Genomic DNA, 14614 nt, shown 5'->3' with positions numbered 1-14614 from the left:
ATGCAGGAATTAAGTGGGTGAAGTATGTTTCCTCCCTATGGTGGAAGTGAATTTGGGACTGTTCGAGAAACAGCAATTAAGCCGGTGAGCCTGAAGAAAAAAGACTGATGGGCCTCACCTGAGGGATGAGTGCCAGGCAAGCGCCAGACTAGAAGCTGCTAAGAATTTGGTCGTTACCTTGCTCGAGACCAAGGAGCAGGAAAACTGGTGTTAATAGTATTAGCCTTACTTTCAGTGAGCTGAGATTGTGCCACTGCACTCCAGCCTGGGCGACAGAGCAAGACTCCATCTCAAAGAAAAAAAAAAAAATAGTATCAGCACCTCTGACGGCTCCCCATTGCTTGTCATTGCACCTAGCACGTGACCATTGATCTAGTTTGGATGTTTGTCATCTCCAAATCTCATCCCCAGTGTTGGAGGTGGGAACTAGTGGGAGGTGCTTGAGTCACGGGGGTGGATCCCTCATGAATGGCTAGGTCCCCTCCCCATGGTAACGAGTGAGTTCTTGCTCTATTAGTTCATGCCACAGCTGGTTGTTTAAAGAGCCTGGTGGCTCTCTTGCTCCTTCTTTCACCATGTGCCAGGCTTGCCTCCCCTTCACCTTCTGCCATGAGTAAAGGCATCCTATCAGAGGTGTTACTGATTATTTCACATCTGCACCACCCCCCCAGCCCGAGTTAATTGCTGCAATTCTGTGCTCCAATAACATACAGGGCCTGACTCCATCATAATACCCTGTTGAAAGCATTATAATATATTATTTTCTTCTCTCTACCTGACCAACTCTTGGAATACATTTTCCCTTCTTCCCTCACTTCTACCACTGTTAATGAGTGAAAACCTTTACTGAAAACCTCACCAGAAGCCAAGCAGATACCAGTGCCATCCAGAACCATGAGCCAAAGAAACTTATTTTCTTTATAAACTGTCCAGTCTCAGGGATTCCCTTATAGCAATGCAAAATGGATGAAAACAGTCATACATAACATACATTTGTTGAATTAATAAAGTTTGGAAGTGTTCAAGAAATTTGACATCTAAAGGAAAAAGGGACTCAATGTATTTTGAGCGGGCTACAGGGTTGTGGGAAGAGTGTTTTTAAGCAAAGACATGACTTGAGTTTGTTCAGGCAATACAGCCAATAGAGGATGAAGAGATGAAGCATGGAAACACAGTTCTGACATAGGTGGGGGGGATGGAATTGAGAATACAAAGATCATTAGTTTTGAAAAGGAAGAATGACTCTTCCTTTGAGGTAAGAGAAAAGGGTGGGAAAATAGGGAAAGCTCTAGAGGAAAAAACACTACTGTTGGGAGAAGCATTGTTACAGTCATGTGGTCCAGGGGGCATTTTCCTGAATCTGCATGATGCAGATTATAGTCAGATAGGGACTGTTTTCCAGCTGTACCATGGATTGTCCCCATGATCATGGTGGGCAGATTTGCAGTGTGGTGACCATGTAACTGGTAGTGTTGGAAGCTTTCTCATATATTCACCATCTCACCAAATTTTCACAACAACCTCAAAGTATACAGACCCAATTTACAGACATGGACACTCAGGTTCAGGGAGGTGAAGAACCTTGCCCAGGTCTACACTGTCAGTGAGTGTCTGACCTGGAACTAGAACCTAGGTCCAACGGACTCAACCACAAGGAGCCAGGGCAACTTGGGAGCCTATTCATTTGATTCCCTTCTTATTGGCTTTAGATGTTTTGCTTCAGTATGGCTGGAACATCATCATTAGCGAGCCTAGGCACAGTGCAAGGTGATACAGGCAGTTTTTGCCTTAAGGGTAGGTTTAATTTTCATAATGTGACCTCCAGGGTTTCCTATGAATAAACTAAAAAATAAGGCAGTTTGGGGATGCAGAAGGTAAATACTCTGGCAGAGAACACATTATCCTCTTACTGGAAAGGGAAGGATAAGAAAGGAATACTGGAGTGCATCACAGGTTAAGCTAACTAAAGATGAGGTCAATGACTTGTCCATAGTCAATAGCATGGGAGAAAAGTAACATGGAGACATGCCTTCTTGTGACCTTTTTTTTTTGACTCCATCTCAAAAAAAAAAAAAAAAAAATAGTATCAGCACCCCTGAGTGCCAAGATGACAATAACCTGAGTGGTAACCAGAGAGAGTGATTATAGGTGAGGCAGCTGTTAGAAGAAAAATCTATCTCAGTAGAGAAAGGGGCCTTCGGAATCATCCCCAGGGTGCTGGGTACGGTGGTTCATGCCCATAATCCCAGCACTTTGGGAGGCTAGGTGGAAGGGTCATTTGAAGCCAAGGGTTGGAGACCAGCCTGGGCAACAAAATGAGACCTCATCTCTACAAATTAAAAAAAAAAAAAATTAGCTGGGCACAGTGGCGCACGCCTATAGTCCTAGCTACTCTGAGGCTGAGCTGCGAGGATTGCTTGAGCCCAGGAGTTTGAGGCTGCAGTGAACTATCATCATGCCATTTCACTCTAGCTTCAGTGGCAGAGCAAGACCCTGTGTCCTAAAAAAAAAAAAAAAAAAAAAAAAAGAAAAAGAAAAAAATCCATGGAGTGTCCATGGAGAGTTACAAAGCTGTGAGGGCCCTGGGCCAGGAGACAGGTGGCCGCTCCAGCAAAGAACAGCAGGTGATATGGGAACTAGCTCCATCTGTAGAAAGCAGTCTGCTGAAATAATCCTAATGAGAGGAGGGCAGGAGGGCTCGATGGACAGGTAGTTGTTCCCAGTTTGAAATGGTGCCTTCGGCAGGGCACAGTGGCTCACGCCTGTAATCCCAACACTTTGGGAGGCTGAGGCAGGCGGATCACGAGGTCGGGAGTTCAAGACCAGCCTGACTAACATGGTGAAACCCCATCTCTACTAAAAATGCAAAAATTAGCCAGGCATGGTGGTGCACACCTGTATTCCCAGCTACTCAGGAGGCTGCGGCAGGAGAATCGCTTGACCCTGGAGGCAGAGGTTGCAGTGAGCCAAGATCGTGCCACTGCACTCCAGCCTGGGTGACAGAGAGAGACTGTCTCACAACAAAACAAAACAAAAAAAGAAATGGTGCCTTTAGGATTTATTTTTTCTTTATTTTTTTTGAGACAGGGTCTCGCTCTCTTACCCAGGCTGGAGTGCAGTGGCACGATCTCAGCTCACTGCATCTTCCCACCTCAGCCTCCTGGGTAGCTGGGATTACAGGCACCTGCCACCATGCCTGGCTAATTTTTGTATTTTTAGTAGAGACGGGGTTTCACCACATTGGCCAGGCTGGTCTCAAACTCCTGACCTCAAGTGATTTGCCTGCCTTGGCCTCCCAAAGTGCTGGGACTATAAGTGTGAGCAACCACACCCGGTCTAAGGATCTTAAAAGGAAACATCACTGTTAAGTCATTGCTGACACAGATAAGGTGGCCTCTCAATTACTGCCAAGCTTTATGCTATCTTAATAGCTCTTGCACTTACAAATTGAGGTCTATTTAGTCTGTGCTGTTGTTGACCTCATATTTACTTACCATAATCAAGATTTGCTCTAGTCTTAGCATCTTTTCCAGACTTATGACCTATAGTGGGTTGACTCATGTCCCCCTGCACTGCCCACCCCCCACCACCCTAATTCATGTCTACCTAAAACCTCAGAATGTGATTTTTTTTTTTTTTTTTTGAGACGGAGTCTCGCTCTGTCCCAGGCTGGAGTGCAGTGGCATGATCTCGGCTCACAACAAGCTCTGCCTCCCGGATTCACTTAGCCTCCCGAGTAGCTGGGACTAAAGGCACACGCCACCAGGCCTGGCTAATTTTTGTATTTTTAGTAGAGATGGAGTTTCACCATGTTGGCCAGGCTGGTCTTGAACTCCTGACCTTGTGATCTGCCCACCTCAGCCTCCCAAAGTGCTGGGATTACGGGCGTGAGCCACCACGCCTGGTCAGAATGTGATCTTATTTAAAAATAGCATCTTTACAGAGGTAATTAGTTGAGGTCATACTAGATTAGGGTGGGTGCTAAATCCAACGACAAGTATCCTTATAAGGAAGAAGAGTAACACGGAGACCTGCCTTCCTGTGACTTTTTTTTTTTTTTTTTTTTTTTGAGATGTAGTCTTGCTGTGTTGCCCAGGCTGGAGTGAGAAGCCACGATCTCAGCTCACAGCAACCTCTGCCTCTGGGATTCAAGTGATTCTCCAACCTTAGCCTCCCAAGTAGCTGGGACTACAGGGGTGTGCCACCATGCCCAGCTAATTTTTGTATTTTTAGTAGAGATGGCTTTTTACCATGTTGGCCACGCTGGTCTCAAACTCCTGGCCTCAAGTGATCTGCCCACTTAGGCCTCCCAGAGTGCTGGGATTATAGGCGTGAGCCACCATGCACATCCCCTGTGACCTTCTGAGCTCAGAATATGAATGCCAAGATGGCAATAACCTGGGTGGTACCCAGAGTGATTATGGGTGGGGCAGAGAAGAGAGGGCCTCGGGAAGACAGAGACAGAGATTGGATTTATGCTGCCACAGTCAAGGAATTTGGCTTTGTTAGAAAAGGAAGACTTTTCCCCCAGAGCCTATGGAGGGAGTACGTCCCTGTCAGCACCTTGATATTGGACTTCTGTCCTCCAGAACTGTGAGAGAGTAAACTTCCATTGTTTTAAGCCACACAGTTTGTGGTAGTGTTTTAACACAGCAGCCACAGGAAACTCACACAGGAGTTGAGGTTGTTCTTCCCTCTAGGGAAGGAACTCTCCAGCCCTGACAGTTCCTCAGTTCACCCTCATAGGTAAATGCCCAGAAAAAAACTGCTGAATAAACACATTTCCCAGATTTTGAATTGAGGGAGAAGTGTGATGTCCCTTGAGGTAGCACAGAGAGATCAATGGTGACATTAGATAGTATCTGGAAGACCCAAAGGCTGTGTATCAATTTTCATTGTGTGGCTTTAGCTTGGCAAATAGTTACTAAGTGTCAGGATGTGGCCTCAAGTTTTGTCAGACTCAAGGTTGAGTCAAACTTAGCATGATTAGGTAGGTTGTGCTAATCAGACTCACAAGAAATAAAAATCAAGCTGAAAATGTATTCATCTGTATGTGTGTGAGAAAGAGAGGAGGCTTTTATTCCAGTATTGAAAATGCTCATATTCACTGCCAGGGCCCCGGGTCAGAACACTTGGAAGCTGCTCCGTGACTGTAAGTCGCATGGAATCAAAGCAAAGAGGCAGGGCACCTTAAGGGGATCTATCCAGACCACGGGGAAGCCCAGTGACCCCTCCAGGACCACAACAAAGCTTTTGTCTCCACCACCACAAAATTCAGGCCTGACAGAGTCGGTGACATTCGCTGCAAATCTGTAGTTCTCTGGCTTCTCTTCTCTGTGTTCTCAGGTCAATTGCCCCTCTTCCACCCACACAGTTTTTCTCTAAACAGGATGTTAAACAAATGGATACTAAATGACAATTGTGTTCTGGACTTCCCTCCCTTACAAAGAAGGTCACCTTGGCTAAAGTATTGGGTTCTTTCAAATCCACATTTACCATGTGTTTACTCCCATAAGAATGAATAGCATCTGTATTAGTTTCTTTTGGCTGCTAAAACAAATCACCAAAAACTTAGTGGCTTCAAACAATAGAAACTTATTCTCTCACAGTTTTGGAGGCCAGAGGTCCAAAATCAAGGTGTCATGAGGGCCTACCTCCAAGGCTTGTAGGGGAGAATCCACTCCTTTCTTCTTCCAGCTTCTGGTCACTCTAGGAACTCCTCGGTTTGTGGCTTCATCATTCCAGTCTCTGTATCCACGGTCACGTTGCTGCCACAATTTCTTCTGAAGCTAATCTTCCTCTGCCTCTCTCCTATAAGGACACTTGTGATTGTATTTACGGCCCATCTGATAATCCAGAATTATCTTATCTCAAGATCCTTAACTTAATCTCATCTGCAAAGACCCCCTTTCCAGATAAGGTAACATTCACAGGTTCCAGGGATTTCTGTGGATATCTTGTACAGGACCAGCTTTTGACTTACCACACCACCATTTGTGGATTTTGAGGACTGGGATTGTATGCGTGTTGATATGTCTTCAATGTCTCACACATGAATGAAAATAAATAGGCAAATTAAGGCAAGCTTATTTCCAAATTCAAAGGCACCTCACCATCACTACGCATAATCGACATCCTTCTAAAAGGTTATCTGAGGGCCAGGCATGGTGGCTCACATCTAATCCCAGCACTTTGGGAGGCTGAGGTGGATGGATCACTTTGAGCTCAGGAGTTCAAGACCAGCCTTGACAACGTGGCGAAAGCCTGTCTCTATAAAAAATACACAAATTAGCCAGGTGTGGTGGCATGTGCCTATAGCCGCAGCTACTTGGGAGGCTGAGGCTGGAGAATCACTTGAGCCCATGAAGCAGAGGCTGCAGCGAGCCAAGACTGTGCCACTGCACTCCAGCCTGGGTGACAGAGTGAGGCCTTGTCTCAAAAAAAAAAAAAAGGTTATTCAGAGTTTTTATATCATAAGTCCCCTCAATACATGACTGGATTTCATGTGTGCATGGTTAAAAATGAATTACTTCTGGCAATGAATCCATCTTTTCCAAAAGATGGATGAAAAAAAAATCCATCTTTTCAGGCCAGCCTATTATAAATTGTAATCACAATCAGCATCATCTTTAAATATGCTATCAAATACTCTTGCATAATTATCTTTTGCCCTACCTGTTCAAATCTTTTCCTTTTGAAGCCCACTTAATGCCCGACCTTCCCAGGAACCATTCATAACCGTTCCTTACCCTCCACACCTGCTCATGATCTTGCCTAACTATGAGGTCTTCTTGCTCTGCCTGTGGGTATCATTTCTGCCTAGGAATTGGTAAACTCTTCCTGAGTGGGATTTTCTTTCTCAAATAAGACTCGACGATGTAATATAGCATATTGTTGGAATTTTGTTAAATTGTTGGTTTATGAATGTAAAGGGACCGTGTGAATATTTAAGCATAGGCCAGAGCCCACATCAACAATACTGTTGTTTATTCTCAGGCAGGAAAGAAGCACCCATTGCTTGAGGGTCCAAGAGAAGGAGTGTATTTATATTGGGTTAATGTATTTAGAAAGTTAGATGTCTGTCTCCTGGAAGATGAGATATTTAACATTCAGTTAGAAGAGAAAGTTTTCTTATATAACCGATAACTAGAAAGATAATCAAGAAGCAGGAGAGGTGATTTGCTATCAAGAAATAAGGCACAGATCTTCAGGATGGAATGTTAGAAGGCTTGAAGAGCTGCCTTCTTGGCCAGGCACAGTGGCTAATGCCTGTAATCCCAACACTTTGGGAGCCCTAGACAGGAGGATCACTTGAGCCAAGGAGTTTGAGACCAGCTTGGGCAACAGAGTGAAACCCTGTTTCTACAGTAAAATGAAAAAATTAGCCAGGCATGGTGGTGTGTACCTGTGGTCCTAGCTACTCGGGAGGCTGAGGGAGGATTGCTTGGTCCTGGAAGATGGAGGCTGCAGCAGTGAGGCATGACTGTGCCACTGCACTCCAGCCTGGGACACGGAGAAAAGCCGTGTCTCAAAAGGGGAACAAACAAACAAACAAACAAACAAAAAACTGCCTTCTCTTCATTCTCCTCCAGAATGTGGTGAACAATTTGTGTAGACAAAATACAGCCCCAATTTAAAAATGTATATGATAGATAAGAAAAGAATCCTAAGAATCCCGAGACTCAGATCTGACACTCCTATATATCTAAGTCTCGGACTCCTAACCTATTTTAAAAGCAAGGGCTGTGGTGTGATTCATTTTGGTTACTCTCTGTGCCTAGAAGTGTGAAGCACGTAGAAAGTGTCTGATAAATGTCCGCTGAATTAATGAAGCAACAAAATGAGAGAGAATTGTCTGATTGAGGAGACCCCAACATGTCATATCATTAAGTAGACACAGACCCTGGTGTTTGAAGCTTCATCTCAAACATAAGCTATGACCTTCATATTGACAAGTAAAACATGCAACCTCCTAGGTGCATTAGACACAACCTATCACTTACAGCTCCTTGAAACACTATTTTGCCTGGCTTTCAGGAGACCACACCATTTGGTTTTCTTCTCCTTTCATTGAATGCTGCTTCTCAATTTCCTCCTCTGGGTCTTCCTCCTCCTCTTGACCTCTAACTGTTGCTATGCCCCAGGGCTCATTACTCAGCCCCTTTCTCTTCTCCATCTACCTTCTCTCCCAGGGCCTAGGTGAGCTCATTCAATGTCATGGCTCAAAATGTCATCCACATACCCTGGCTCTAAAATTTCTGTCTCCAGCCCCATATTCTCCCCTGACATCAGACTTGCATATCCAACTGTCTACTTGACATCTTCAATTAGATGTCTCACAGATTGTAAAATGTAGCATGATTGAAACAGAACTCTTTATTTTCCCCTACTTAAAATCTGCTCCTCCTCCATCTCCACTGGAATAAATGGCAATTTTATCCCTCCAATTGTTCAGGCCAAAAACCTTGAAGTTAATCTTGACTTCTTTCTTTCTCTCTCACCCCACAACCAATCCATCAGCAAATCCTATCAGCTCCACTTTCAAAATATATCCAGAGTCCAACCCCATGCCCCACACTGACATCACCCTGGTTCAAGCTACCCCATCTCTTACCTGGGTTACTGAAACAGCTCCCTAAGTGCCTTCCTGTCTCCTCCTCTCCCCATGTGGTCTACCTCCACATCGCAGTCAAGTGACTCTTCTCAATCTCAGTCATGCCGCTCCTCTGCTGTCAATACTCCAAAAGTGTCTCAGTAAATTTTATGAAATTCAAATCATCACCATGGTCTACAAGGCCCTAAATTCTCCCTTTCCAGTTTATTTCCTATCCCCTCAATCTCAACATTCTCATTCCACAGGCCTCTTTGCTGTCCTCAGCAAAGAGGACATATAATACATTAAAACATATTATAAAATACCATATTATATAAGTATTAATTTGAGATGTCAATATCATAAAGTGGGGATAGGGCAAAGCTGTAAAGGAGTAGAGTTTTTGTGTTTAATGGGTACAATTTTGACTTTGCAAGGTGAAAAGAATTCCAGACGTGGATGGTGGTGACGACTGCACAAATCCATATACTTAACAACACTGAACCATACATTTTAAAATGGTTAAATCTGTAAATTGCATGTTATGTGTACTTCACCACAATTAAAAATGAAAAATAAAACATCATTCATGTACAGATATGTGCATATGAATAACCAGTCTGAAAGGACAGGCACAAAAGGTGAATAATAATTATCTATGGGTAGTAAGATTATAGACGACTTTTTTTCCTTAATGCAAAAAAGCATTTCTAATTTATGCATTATGTGAATTATGTAATTTATGTGTGACTTTCATGTATTCCTTATACAATAAAAACACATGAAAAGCTGTGTATAAAACTTACACCTAGTGTGGCAATAGTATTCGACTACAAACAAAATCTGAAAATAAAACATGTGGCCTCAAACTACAGGCCTCAAACGTTCCATTGAGTGTGGTCAATTTCAATGGACTCATCTCCACAGGAACTGGACAAGAGGCCAGGAGAGTTCAGGTTTTCAAATGCAGACTCAGGTGGAAATGCGGATGTTAACTGTCTGACACAGGCCAATCATGCCACTCATGAACAAGCTCTTGCAAAATTCTGAATATTTCTACAATGTGTCATTTGATAGTGTGGTGTCTTTTGACACAGACCAAGCTACAAAGCTGCCTACGGTGTATAATTAAGGGTTTCAGATATACTAAGGTTTTCTTCTGCCAAATGCCATTCATCTATGCTTGACTCTTCCAACAAATATAACCGAAGTACAATTTGTAAAGCCAGCTCACTGTGTGAATTATTTTGTCCTGCTGTTTTAAGGAACTGCACCGTGTACAGAAGTAGAGAAATTTGGCCGGGCGTGGTGGCTCATGCCTGTAATACCAGCTGTTTGGGAAGCCAAGATGAGTGGATCACTTGAAGCCAGGAGTTTGAGACCAGCCTGGCCAACATGATGAAACCCCATCTCTACTAAAAATACAAAAATTAGCCAGGCATGGTGGCAGGTACCTGTAATCCCAGCTACTCAGGAGGCTGAGGCAGAAGAATCACTTGAACCTGGGAGGAAGAGGTTGCAGTGAGCCGAGATCACACCACTGCACTCCAGCCTGGGCGACGGAGCGAGACTTAGTCTCAAAAAAAAAAAAAAAAAAAGGCTGGGCAAGGTGGCCCAAGCCTGTAATCCCAGCACTTTGGGAGGCTGAGGCAGGTGGATCACCTGAGGTCAAGAGTTTGAGACCAGCCTGAACAACATGGTGAAACCCCATCTCTACTAAAAATTCAAAATTAGCTGAGCGTGGTGGTGCATGCCTGTAATCCCAGCTACTTGGGAGGCTGAGGCAGGAGAATCACTTGAACCTGGGAGGCAGAGATTGCAGTGAGCAAGGTCGTACCATTGCACTCCAGCCTGGGCAACAAGAGTGAAATTCCATCTCAAAAAAAAAAAAAAAAAGAAGGCCGGACGTGGTGGCTCACGCCTATAATCCCAGCACTTTGGGAGGCTGAGGCAGGTGGATCACAAGGTAAGAAGTTTGAGACCAGCCTGGCCAACATGGTGAAACCCTGTCTCTACTAAAAACACAAATACAAAAATCAGCCAGGCATGGTGGTGCGTGCCTGTAATCCCAGCTACTCAGGAGGCTGAGGCAAGAGGATAGCTTGAACCCGGGAGGCAGAGGTTGCAGTAAGCCGAGATCGTGCCACTGCACTCCAGCCTGGCGACAGAGCAAGACTCCGTCTCAAAAAAAAGAAAGAACAAAAAGTAGAGAAATTATTCTGGGATACCCAAACCATAGAGCCCAATCCCATCACTGGACAGAAGAGGATGCCAGGACCCAGAAAAGTGAAGTGACTTAGTGACTTGTCCAGAGGCTCACTCCTAGTTTGTGAAAAAGGTGGAACTAGACTCAGGAAGTCCTGAGGCCTTAGTCCAGTGCTGCTGCTGCTTTCTTTTTTTTTTTTTTTGACAGAGATTTTGCTCTTCTTGCCCAGGCTGGAGTGCAATGGTGCAATCTCGGCTCACCACAACCTCCACCTCCCAGGTTCAAGCAATTCTCCTCCCTCAGCCTCCCAAGTAGCTGGGATTACAGGAATGCACCACCATGCCCAGCTAATTTTGTATTTTTAGTAGAGATGGGGTTTCTCCATGTTGGTCAGGCTGGTCTTGAACTCCTGACCTAAGGTGATCCGCCCACCTCGGCCTCCCAAAGTGCTGGGATTACAGGTGTGAGCCACCATGCCCAGCTGGTCCAGTGCTTCTTTTCAAAACTTGGAATGTCATATTTGGAAAAGGAGAGTAACTAGTAAGTATCTGAATGTGATTACAACTGGAAATACATTTATTTCACTCCAACCTTTGTCTTCAAACTGGCCCTGCTGGCTCTCTCTTCCCTGCCCCTTGATGATAACTTTGACAGATTTCATAGCTTTCTGGTTACTCACAATTTCAAGAACCTCAATTAAGGTTAATTTTCAGGTGTTTTTCTAAAAAAAAAAAAAAACAAAAAAGCCGAATCTGGTCTAAATCAAATCTTTAACTTGACACACAGTTCAAAGCTCCTCCCCCTGCCCTGGCTGAGACTGAGCACAGCTCGAGGTCTTGCAGTGGGGAAGGGGAGGAAGCCTGCTCTTTCTCTCCTCCTCCCTGTCCCCCACTGCTTCTTGCTTTCCAGGGTCAGTGGTGGGCCTGGGGTGGGGGTGGTGGGGGCCAAAGAGTAGAGTAAAGGGGCAAAAGTCTTCACACTTGGTTGCAGCTCTCCCTTGGCTGACAGCATTCTCTGGGTTGCAAGTGTCCAAATGCTGAATGTTTCATGGGACGCAGCTATGGTTTTTCAAGAGGTCTTATGAGAATCTCCACCGGGTCTCAGTTAGGGGCACCAAATGGAGAGGTGCTCTTGGAGCCCTCACTCCTGGCTGGGAAGAAACAGCCCTCTCCCGCCCACACTGGAAGAAGTAAGGACAAGCGATGGTACTTTCCCTCACACTCTGCCCAGTGACTCAACTCTCCTTGAATGCCTCATCTTTCCTTCACACAGGCTGTAGGTGGGTAATGGCGGCCAGAACAGTTCACCAGTCTTTCTATAGATCTTGTGGGGTTGTGCCCAGCTCTTCCTCTTCAGAAGGCAGGAATACTTACCACCTAGCATCTTCACAAACTATCCCATTTGACATCCCGTGACAGGAATCCTGAATGTTGTCTGCAGGGAGGAGGTACTTCTTTTTTTTTTTTTTTTTTTTTTTTTTTTTTTTTTTTTTTGAGATGGAGTCTTGCTCTGTCACCCAGGCTGGAGTGCAGTGGCGCCATCTCGGCTCACTGCAAGTTCTGCCTCCCAGGTTCACGCCATTCTCCTGCCTCGGCATCCCAAGTAGCTGGGACTGCAGGCGCCCGCCACCACTCCCGGCTAGTATTTGTGTTTTTAGTAGAGATGGGGTTTCACTGCGTTAGCCAGGATGGTCTCAATCTCCTGACCTCGTGATCCGCCCGCCTTGGCCTCCCAAAGTGCTGGGATTACAGGCGGGAGCCACCGCACCTGGCCGGCATTTCTTAATTTTGTAAAGCCTTGGCACTATACAAAGAGGAAGCAGCTGCTGGAAGTTCCTGGGGGAGCAAGGGATCTACCCAGGAACTTCTGGAAAAAAGAGGGGCTGCCTCCCAAGACAACCCCCTTTATCATACGGAGCGTCAAGGAGCCTAAGGAAAAGACTGAAAGTTGCTGCTTTCCTGGGACCAACCAGACTGGGTGTGTCAGGATAAGACAAACTCCTGAGACTGTCCTTCACCGTACTGTGCCACTATGTGGCACTGACTGAGCCCTTTCCTGTTTCTGGGCCTCAGGCTCCACATCTGTAAAATAGTGGGAAGGTAAATATTTGTCATTTTTGGTGGCCTAGCATTGGAGGACTCTCTGTATTTGGAGGAACATCAAGATAGGTGGCTGGCAAGGTCCCCTCTTCCCCATTACAGAAGCCCAAGAGGGAGGGGACATACTGTCTCTCTCCCTACCCTTGCCATGTAGTTATAGCATGGAAATGTGACCTGGGCTCAGCCAAGAACTTTGAATCCTTAATAAGAATGGAAAAGCCTAGCTGTGGTGGAATAAGTTCCAGAGGTATGGCAATGTTGACTGGGAGTGGGTAGCCCAGAGTACTAAAGTAGTGCCCAGGGCTCTTGAGCTGTGCCTAGCCACACTTATTTTCTGAGCTGGCTCTCTAAGACTTTATGACTCTGCAGAAGTGCCCATGTTCTTCTGTCATAAACATGCTTGGCTCACAGCTCCCATTTCAATTCCTTTCTTCCTTGTCACCCTCTATTCTAGAGGCCAGAAAGCAAAATAGTTGCATTTCCAGACTCCTTAGCATTCAGAGGTAGTCATGTGATACAGTTCTGATGAATAAAATAAAGAAATAAGTCCCTTCTCCAATATGAAGGCAAAACCTGGAAGGAAAAAGGCTTTCATGCTTCATCTTCATCCTTCCTCCTTCTTCCTAACTGGAACACAGATGAAATGCCTGGAGGTGAAGCAGCCATCCATGACCATGAACAAAATGCTAAATAGAACCTCAGCCTCTGATGACAGCCCTGAGCAGCTGGACAAGCCTTGGATTCCTGCCTCTAGACTTATTACACAAGGAAAATAAGATATTCACCTATTTAAGCCACTGTTTTTCAGATTTTCTTACTCCCAGATAAACACATTCCTTCCTGATCTACTTCAATATTATGACTATTCAATAAATGCAATAAAGGTTGCATAATACTCAATAAATGCAAAAAAAAGTTGATCTGAGAATGGTATTTACAATTGTATAATATATTTTTTTTTTTTTTTTGGAGACAGAGTCTCGCTCTGTCACCCAAGCTGGGGTGCAGTGGCCAGATCTCAGCTCACTGCAAGCTCCGCCTCCCGGGTTCCCGCCATTCTCCTGCCTCAGCCTCCCGAGTAGCTGGGACCACAGGCGCCGCCACCTCGCCCGGCTAATTTTTTTTGTGTGTTTTTAGTAGAGACGGGGTTTTGCCGTGTTAGCCAGGATGGTCTCGATCTCCTGATCTTGTGATCCGCCCGTCTCGGCCTCCCAAAGTGCTGGGATTACAGGCTTGAGCCACCGCGCCCGGCCTACGATTGTATAATATTTTATAGCTTATAAATTGTCATTACTGCTGAAGTTCCTCAGGGTAGGTTTTTTTTTTTTTTTTTTAATTTTTTGAGACGGAGCCTCACTCTGCTGCCCAGGTTGGAGTGCAGTGGCATGATCTTGGCTCACTGCAAACTCCACCTCTCGGGTTCAAGCAATTCTCCTGCCTCTGCCTCCCGAGTAGCTGTGACTATAGGCATGTGCCACCATGCCCCGCTAATTTTTTGTATTTAGTAGAGATGGGGTTTCACCATGTTGACCAGGCTGATCTCAAATTCCTGACCTCAGATAATCCACCTGCTGGGATTACAGGTGTGAGCCACCACGCCCAGCCCACCGGGTATGTTTCTGTTGCTTAACACCAGAGACTCTGGCTGGTACCTTGAGCTCTTAAGGTATCCTCCAGCTCTGATAGTCTGTCCTTTTTAAGAGGAACATTCTTCTT

At 45.2% G+C, this 14614-nt stretch overlaps 1 protein-coding gene across 4 annotated transcripts in view; it reads right to left on the bottom strand.

Moving 5' to 3' along the window:
* TMEM266 (transmembrane protein 266) overlaps window positions 1-14614 on the bottom strand; it is a 150098-nt gene that overhangs the window by 125083 nt on the left and 10401 nt on the right. For 2 of the 4 annotated variants that reach the window (XM_015453121.4, XM_073996419.1), the window contains exon 2: window positions 5655-5811. The exons of the other annotated variants lie outside the window; for them this stretch is intronic. The gene's annotated coding sequence lies outside the window, so the exon portion shown is untranslated. The remainder of the gene's footprint in view (window positions 1-5654; window positions 5812-14614) is intronic. 4 annotated transcript variants of the gene reach the window in all.

The sequence above is a fragment of the Macaca fascicularis genome, chromosome 7 (genome assembly GCF_037993035.2).
Source record: "Macaca fascicularis isolate 582-1 chromosome 7, T2T-MFA8v1.1".
NCBI classification, from domain to species: domain Eukaryota; kingdom Metazoa; phylum Chordata; class Mammalia; order Primates; family Cercopithecidae; genus Macaca; species Macaca fascicularis.
The sequence above is the reverse complement of the archived record's forward strand: the minus strand, read 5'-3'. Positions and strand labels throughout refer to the sequence as shown.